At 49.7% G+C, this 8,311-nt stretch overlaps 1 long non-coding RNA gene across 1 annotated transcript; it reads right to left on the minus strand.

Annotated features, from left to right (window-relative positions):
- Positions 1 to 5,488: 5,488 nt before the first annotated feature.
- On the minus strand, positions 5,489 to 8,039 carry LOC135390063 (uncharacterized). Its single transcript, XR_010421694.1, has 4 exons — positions 7,868 to 8,039; positions 6,592 to 6,742; positions 6,401 to 6,492; positions 5,489 to 6,202 (listed from the first exon to the last, which is right to left on the minus strand). It is a non-coding gene; the product is annotated as an uncharacterized LOC135390063 (long non-coding RNA).
- Between the last annotated feature and the right edge of the window lie 272 nt (positions 8,040 to 8,311).

The raw sequence follows: 8,311 nt of genomic DNA on the forward strand, positions 1-8,311 counted from the left end.
ACCTCCTTTCAGCTATTTCTGTCATGTCCACTTGAGTGCCTGGATCACACAACACGTAGAGGTCTTGCGGCACTTCAACACTGGATACCCCCTAAAATTAAATTTGTTGATGTTGACAATATTGAGTACGGGACAAGTAGGATAACATAAGTTAAATGGAATACGTCATCGTTATATTATAATTTCTTCATGTGTGACGCCTGTACATACCTAAGAGTTGTGTTGAACTCGTCACCTCGGTGAAGCAAAATCACTTGTTACTGAACGGCAGTTTGCTGCGGACGCCTTCACAATTCGCCGTCTACGGCATCTTCTTCGTAGTCATCGGCAGTAAAATAAGCTCAGCACACACGACACGACTGCTGCGTCTAATAGCCGAGTGTTTCGAACCACATTCGTTCTCGCGCTCTCTCCTCTTGTGGCAGAAAACGAAGATGAACGAACATGATTTTTGCATCCCCGAACACCAAAACTACACGAGGCATATGTAGGTATCCTGAATACGTGACACAGCAGCCACGAACATGTCATCCACTTCCACTTACTATTTCGCGCGACCAACATGACCACCCACGACGTAAACAATAAACGCGATAACACAGACGGCCTTGCAGATGGCGCGGTGGATCGTAGCTCGTAGCGGCGAAGTAGCTGAATACTTTATTAACGTAGAAACTATGGAAGTGAGCGTCATTTTTAAAATGTCGTTTAGCTGTAAGATCCTGTGCGTCAACTTTGTTCTCTATAAGATTAGCTCTCACGTGGTAAGGATTGACCAATCCCTGGGAGCCCAGGGGCCCTATTCCGAGCTACCGATTGCGCGTGACCGACACTGTCGGTAGGCGATGATCGCTCGCTCTCGATCGACATTGCGGAAACGACACATGCAACTTTTGATATTCCGACGGCGCGGCGTGCTTGAATCGCGAGGTGCACCGCACGAGCTATCGAGTTGTTTGCAACCGATGGCACGTGATGCGTGATGTCACGTAACGACGGCATCGAGCATTTGGTATTTCCTTGCCTTCTAAACGTGTCGCTTGTGAACGACACTATCGGCTGAGTGTCGGTGCACGAGCGGTTTCTCGGACCCAGTCGTTTGGCCTGTCGATTAGCCGAGAGTATTCAACGGAGATGGCTTTCAAAGATGGAAGTTTGCTTCGCGTGGCTGCTATCGAGGCCAACGCGGTCGGAACCTATGTACACGTCGACCTGCCCCCATCACTCTCTAAGGCAGAAGCGGCCTCGGGCGGTGCCATATAAATGACCGTTGATGCGGACTCCGAGGCCGGCAGTGCCCGTATCCGGAGTCTCCTGCATGCCGGTCGTCGCCACTTGTCCTATCACAGAGGCGAGCTCAGCTCAGCTCAGAGAGCTCAGAGAGCGATTCTTTCGGAGGGAGGACCTCCTCCCGCTTCCCACGCGTGTGGTGTGAGATGCGAGCTGCCTTGGCTTTGGTGGCGCTTTTCCAGTCGGTCCACGTCTAAAAGTTCCCATTGAACACAACTTCAATCAAACAGTGGAATATTGCAACAACAACAACATATATATTCTGATGATGAAGGGGGAGGTTTTCCACTCTAGGAGTGGAACGCTACCCCATAGCTAGGGGGTCTAATATGAGTGGTGACAATGATGAGTGATGACGATGAGAGGTGACGGGAATGATCGGAGCGGCGATGGCGATGATGAACGTGATCGTGATGGTGGTAATGTCCGAGAGCGCCTGCTGGGGTCATAATGAGTTCTTTAGGCCTGTCGCCTCAAAAGAGCCAACTACATGACGCAAGGCCGCCCTGGAGTGGGCCGCGGTGTCCCAAGGGCCGAGGATGGGGATATTGCAGTCGTCACTGCTGCCGCGAATTTTGAGATTTTTGTTGGTGTTTCGTATCTGATGCTAATTTACGCACCTTTCTCCACCTCTCAACGGGTTTCACTGCACCACCGCTGGCGTTCAAACGTGTAGCCAGCTCGCACCACTCCCTATTTCTGTCTTGCGATGTGTAGCCAGCGGACAGCCCATCCGTAAAGAGATTACGGTGCTACCCTACATAGTCGAGCACAATGTGAAACTGCTCCGAGGTGGGACGTGAAGCGCGTACCGGTGAATCCATCGCAGATAGAGGAAATTATACAAAAAAAGAAAGAAGCACAGCTTGTTTCTTTTCCTTTTTTTATTTATGTATGCTTTTTCTTTTCCTTTTTGTGTGTGTGTGTCGTCTTTCATTGCCTATGTTTGCTTTTATCTCAAATGCACAAAGTGATGTTTGCGAACGCGCTCGTGCAATCGCTTTGTCGTCGTCGTCTGGGATGCGCGTGACAGTGACGTTGAACACGTCGACGGCCTGAACGATCGTAAATAGCCCAAGCGCGCGACCGTTAGACGTAACCCGAAATACCAAAAGTGGCGTGTATCGTTCCCGCCGCCTCGATCGCTTCGCCTACCGACACCGTCGGTGGTCCGGAACTACATGTGGTAGCTGCTCAACGGATTGGGAAGTTGTCAGTGGTTCCTTTGCCTTTGCCTTTCGCACCTCCGACTGCTTCTCACTGCATGTATTCACTGTCAGCATTGGCAAAAATTGCTAGGGCGGGAAGCCTCTATAGAATGTAGCAAAAAAAAAAAAAAGAAGGAAAAAAAAAAAGAAAGCATTACACACGTTGCTAGCTTATGAGGGTCGGCACCAGGCGGCAGTTGTCTTCTGGTGGTTCGTGTTGGAAGTTGCTCTTTTTCACGTTCCCCTCTGCTGAGCTCTCCCCGCAGAACTAGCGTGCGCATCGGTCAAACGACAGGATCGTTCACGCGCAGCTCGTCTGGAAGCACAGGAATACCAAATTCTCGGCGCTGTCGTTCGATGACACCACGTGCCGTCGCTTGCAAACGACTCGATTGCGCGAGCTAGGCACCTCGGAATAGGACCCCTGGACCGGAAACAGCCGAAACCCAAGTTTCTCTTTTTCGCCCTTTTGTTGGCAGCACCGTTCATGTTCCGGCAATGTTCAAAATATTTATACGTAAAAAATATGCCGAATTGAGAAGTAGTGCTTTCTGTGTCTTATCAAACAATGATGTTGTGCACGATAGTGGGCAAAAATATGGGGGTTATTTTTCACTTTTCGTTCCCTTTAAATACGGTGTGCCGTGTGGGAAGATTCAGGCTCACGTTAGAGAATCGCCAGCTGGGCTAACTTCATCCACCTACCGACCCGTGTGGCATCGCTCTTGATCACAGTTGTCTCGCGACGTAAACCCACGAATTATCAATTACTCAGTGGGAATGCAAATGATGTGCGCCCATCGCTGCGGACGACGCCACCAGACAACGTAATTCTCGAAAGCAACGGTTCAACGCTACGTCACGGACCTGAATGAGCCAGTGGCTTGTTTATCACGCTACACTGGCAAACCTTGGACCCCAATCTTGAACTCGCATATAACGAGCGTTATCGTTAAGTGCGCGTGCGCTCCAAATGTGACGCGACGGCAAGTGAAGACCATTTTGGTGTACCAGGATTTTAAAGGAGCAGTGAGGTTTCGTTCAGTAAGGATGCATGGCTCGAAACCCTGTTTGATTCGTCAAGCTGTCCATCAGGAGTCAGGACGCAAAACATTTTCACCAGCAGAATGGCCGAGCCGGTAAAACCATCCGCTGGTTTGCGATAGCCAAGGAGGTGGTAGGTTCGAATCCTAGCACCAGCAGTGCTATCTGAGGTTTTCCCCCGCATTTCCCGCAGACTTTCCATCAGACGAATGTCGGCACAGTTCCCCCTGAGGGCGGTCCAGGGGGCTTAATCGCTTCATCGTCGTAACGGTCGTCACAAGCTAACGAGTGGCGGGAAATTCAAAAAGCCGGGCTGGAAATTTAAACAGGTGGGCACGTGACACATTGCGCGTGACGTGTACCACGGCCTTCACGTATCGCGCCAAGAGCGCCGTGCACGTGTTTTATTTTCCGCCACTCGTCAGCCTGTAACGACCGTAACGACGATGAACCGATCAAGCCCCCAGGACGCATACAAATCCCCCCTGTCCCCAACTCTTTCCTGCTGTCTTCTCTCCATCTGTCAGCGTCCGTGTGCCGATCATAGCCACAGTTGCTTCGCTGTACATGGAATGGAAAAAAAAATATTCGCTTTGCACTGTACTGACACTGCGCAAGCAAGTTTGCAAACACAGTTGGAGAAAGCTACCACGACCGGCCGGCACGATCCCTACGAGGGGTTCATGCGACGTCACCACGTTCCCTTCTTGTTCCCTGGTAATCCGATTGGCGCCGATAAAAATGGGAGTCGGCCCCTGGTGTTCACTGAACGAACCATGCCATGGGATATTCTAGGCAGAGTTCGCAAATGGCATTGCGTATGAATGCATTGCACGTGCATTGCAAGGTACACTTGGGATTTGGCACACATGACGTTTATGAGTACGTGGATGGCCCAGTCCAATGTTATAACTGCCAGAGTTTCGGCCATCTCGCGCGCAACTGCCGCTGGCCCACACGATGCAAGATCTGCTGAGGCTCGCACACCCTTCAGGATTGCACTGCGCGGCGTGAGCCCAAGTGCTCAAACTGTGGTGGACCACATGCGGCCTCACATTCTCTGTGTCCTCGGAAGAGATCGGCGATCCAGCGCTTCCAAACGGATGTACTCCCCAGCGCAGGCCGACCTGGGGTCAGTAGTAGCAACGATGCCCCGGTGGAAACAGCGCCATCCAAACAACAAACGACTGTTGCGGCAAAGCCCCGTAAGAGAAAGCCTCGCCCAGGTCGGACTCAGCGGTCTCTGAACCGCAACCAAGAGCCCATGTTGGAGCTGGATGCCAGAACTCCTCTCCCGTCGTCGTCTCCTTTGTGTGAGTCCTATGCTGCTGTCGCAGAGCGGGCCGCGGTTTCCCAGATGAGTACACGTAGGAGTCGAGTGACGCCGACCCAGCAACCAAGTCGAATGGCAACGAGTCGTGATGACTCGGCAGCGGTGCTACTTCCGTTGCTCATAGCGGTTCTCAAGGCACTTTTGGTTGCTTTTCCGGGTGCTGCGGGTCTACCAGAGGTGCAGGTCTTGCTTGCGACCGAAAGGCTGCTAACAGCGACGCATGGAACATCTGTATAGAGGGGCTACCCTCCTCCAATGGAATGCGCGTGGTCTGCGCACGAAGCTACACTCTTAATCGTGTGACGCGTAATAAGGGGCACTTTTTTGCATTATTTTGACACTTAGAATAAGTGATGTTTTGTGCCGCGCAGAGAGTCGGTCGAAGGGTGCCGCTTAGTCTAGACGCTACACTGTGCCAGCAACAGCATGTGGCACGTTGTACCGATTATGTCAATGGTACAGGCGGACTGGCTGCAGCTCCGGCACTTCGTAGCACGCAGAATATACGGTAGTGTGTGCCGCCTCGTGGGCCTTGTAGCGCGTGCCACATAACATCGTCGACGGTGGCTTTACCATGCAAAATCAAACCGCACGACAAAGTTGCACAACACTGTAACAAGAAGATGCATGACAACTTTACTTCTCAAAATGTGCACCGTACGCAATAAATGTAAGACAGGCTGAGACAATCAAATATTGCACACAGTAAAACAACATTGGAGAAAAATACCACCCGGAAGCTGTGCAAACGGTTAAACTAAAGTAAGCTGGTCCATAATGACCGGGAGTTGATACTTGTCAACAGTAAAATAATAACATTGGAGAAAAATAAGACCAAGCAGCCTCGTTAAAAGTTAAAACAAAAATGTGTTAAAGCAAAAGTGAGGTGCTCCACAATGACCAGCAGTTCATACCTGTCACCGTTAAAACAATAACATTGGAGAAAAATACGACCAACAAGTTGCGCTAGTAGTTAAACGAAAGTGAGCGGCTCCATAATGACTAGCAGTTCATACTTCTCAACTGGGCCAGTGTACGAAACACAAGAAATCTCCATATCACAGCGATGTCGAGGACAGGTAGGTATCATGGAGTACGAAGACAAGAATAGGTGGCAAACCCTTTGCCACATCCGGTGATGTTACACCACAAAACAAAAGAAGACGAAAACAGCGAAGACTGGCTACGACGCGCTTGAAAATTGAAAATGGCGTGGTTGGCATGCTTGTAGCCTGGGTAGCTGATGTAGTCCCTTCTGTCTGGGAAGTAGAATTTCCGGTGGCTTGCTGGGTGTACTCAGTGCTGGGCTCGTCTGCCGATGCTACACCTGGGTGTTACAATCCGTTGTTAGGCGGTATGAAAATGGGTTAACTAGCAAGATAGGAGGAAGAAAATCGGGAGGGAGTCGCGATTTACATGTGAGACGAAGATTTCGCCTTCTAAATGCTCTAACTACGGTATGTAGTCGCGCACAATGGAGGACAAGCGCCAACCCCGGCCCCCTTGGCTACAAAACACAACTCACCTGATTCAGGGCCAGCTCCGCCCCCGATTTGTGGCAAGTCCGGAAAGATGGCTGCACGCCGCTTGCATTTGGATTACCTTCACCAAGTAGGTCTGCTAATGAAAAGAAGTAAAAACAACGAGTGACAGAGACTGTTAACTTGTTCAAAATACGTCACAAAGCAGAAATAGTGCATGGGCGTAAGCTCTCACCAAGCGCGGCATGCTCCGTTGGCAAATGCCCGCAGTAAGCGCACCATCCGGGCATGAGAGGGGCACCGCAGTCGTTTCGATAGAATTCCAAGCAGTCACAAGATTTGCATATATCACGAACCACGCCTCGCGCGTCCTTGTTGTTTGACATCTAAAAATAACGTAAAATCACAACATATTCCAGATAGTGCGTGAGGCAATAACGATCACGTCAACGAAGTGGCGCGACTCCACTGCTTGGTGGCTGTGTGCACTGTGCCCGTCTTTATTGTTTTAGTGCGAAATCATTTTTTGCCTCACGGGTAGAGAGAGCGAAATGCATGATGACGATGATATGGGGTAGAGGCAGGTTGTCATCAGAAAATATCCACCTAGTTAACCATTAATAATTAGTCAACTAATTAACTAACACCAATTAGTAAACACTAATTACTCAACCAATTAACTGCCGCTGATTAGTCATCTAATTAACTATCACTAATTTGTCAATTAATTAACAGTCACTAACCCTCATTAATTAGTCAACACTAATCCGGTGACCACAATGACATTAGTCAACACCAATTAGTCAAATAATTAAGATCATTAATTAGTCAACGCTAATGCTTTCGCATTGACGCACGCAAGGACACCTAAGTGCCTCCCACAATTTTTGTCCTCTTCCTTGACACGTAATTTCGTTTCGTAGTCCTTATTTTCGCTGCTGCCGCTCTGTATTTTGGTAATCGAGCAACAAATCCAAACACTCCCCCTCGCTTTAGGTGACCCATCCGAAAATGTATTGCTTCCAACATAGCTGTCTGTGATCTGTTTCGCGGCTTCCGCGAATACCATAAATCCTGCGAATAACTATGGTAGCTAAGTAATAACCAGGCACAGCAAGCTCTACCGTACCTGTTTATTACTCAAGCACTGTACGCAGAGTCTGCAGAACGCTGCGGAACTACGGAACCCAAATTACAGGCAATTATGTCGCAAGCAGTGCGAGGGGCCAAGCACACTACGACGTGGTCACAAAAACTTACTGGTAATCTCAGGGGAATGTTAGTAATAATACTTAGAGCTCTGCAGAGAGACGGAGCTCTAATCTTGCCCTTTCAATTTGGCACTTTACACTTCGCTGCCAATCGGCAATGCTCGTCTGCAAACGCGCACTGATGTGAATATCGTATCGCATCACAGCCTATGCTTTTTGGTCTGGCAGGCTTTCCAAATACTGTGGGAGCATCTCATACGCATTAATCGTTACAAAATGAGACGTAATCACAATTCTTACCTTCAGAATCCTGCCGGCCGAGGTTGCACAGGCAGAGCACGCACCGTTCGCGCCGATGCATTCGAAAAGCAAGGCAGGGACGCCTGTGGTCGTCCGCCGGATGCTACTTTGACGCCACTTCACCTTTGTCAACTACTAGGCCGTCAACTGTCTATGGACCATGCTAAACTAAAAGTACATTGCGTAGCGTATCAAGCAACGTGGATTATTAAAGCTAACACGTCAGCACAATAAAATAGTGGAGGACTACGTTGCGCAGCGCAGTGATGTGACAACGCATTTGAAGACGCGGGCTGTTCGGTTGGTTCGGTGAGGAGAATGTATGAGGCAGAGAGGGAAGAGCAACCGTGTAAGGGGCACAATAGGCGGCACATTTCTGCTGAAGAGCGAGGTGCCGCCTGATAAGGGTTACAAATGGGTTTATACCGCTATAAAAGGCTGGGA

The sequence above is a fragment of the Ornithodoros turicata genome, chromosome 3, assembly GCF_037126465.1.
Source record: "Ornithodoros turicata isolate Travis chromosome 3, ASM3712646v1, whole genome shotgun sequence".
NCBI classification, from domain to species: domain Eukaryota; kingdom Metazoa; phylum Arthropoda; class Arachnida; order Ixodida; family Argasidae; genus Ornithodoros; species Ornithodoros turicata.